Raw genomic sequence first — 935 nt, forward strand, 5'->3', positions numbered from 1 at the left:
ACACACACACACACACACACACACACACACACACACACACACACACACACACACACACACACACACGTTATATAAAGTTGCGACAATGTGCAAGGGGCAAAAAAAGGGGTCCAACGACTTATCTCGTTATATCCGAATTCGCGTTAATTCGGGGCGCGTAAAATCGAGGTTCCACTATAATAGATAATAATAATTATTATTATAATCATTATAATAATAGATAATAATAATAATAATCTATTATAATAATAGTAATAGATAATAATTATTATTATTATAATCATTATAATAATAGATAATAATAATAATAATCTATTATAATAATAGTAATAGATAATAATTATTATTATTATTATAATAATAATAATAGATAATAATAATAATAATCTATTATAATAATAGTAATAGATAATAATTATTATTATTATTATAATAATAATAGATAATAATAATAATAATCTATTATAATAATAGTAATAGATAATAATAATTATTATTATTATAATAATAATAATAGATTATAATAATAATAATCTATTATTATTCACTGCTGATAATATGTATTGTTGTTAGGATCCATTCTGACATCGTTTACTGTTGCACAGTAAGGTTATAACGCGCCGCGGTTGTACAATAAGCTTATAACGCGCCGCGGTTGTACAATAAGCTTATAACGCGCCGCGGTTGTACAATAAGCTTATAACGCGCCGCGGTTGTACAATAAGCTTATAACGCGCCGCTGTTGTACAATAAGCTTATAACGCGCCGCTGTTGTACAATAAGCTTATAACGTGCTGCTGTTGTACAATAAGCTTATAACGCGCCGCTGTTGTACAATAAGCTTATAACGCGCCGCTGTTGTACAATAAGCTTATAACGCGCCGCTGTTGTACAATAAGCTTATAACGCGCCGCGGTTGTACAATAAGCTTATAA

This window comes from Priapulus caudatus, unplaced genomic scaffold, assembly GCF_000485595.1.
Source record: "Priapulus caudatus unplaced genomic scaffold, Priapulus_caudatus-5.0.1 Scaffold1913, whole genome shotgun sequence".
In the NCBI taxonomy this organism is placed as follows: Eukaryota; Metazoa; Priapulida; class Priapulimorpha; order Priapulimorphida; family Priapulidae; genus Priapulus; species Priapulus caudatus.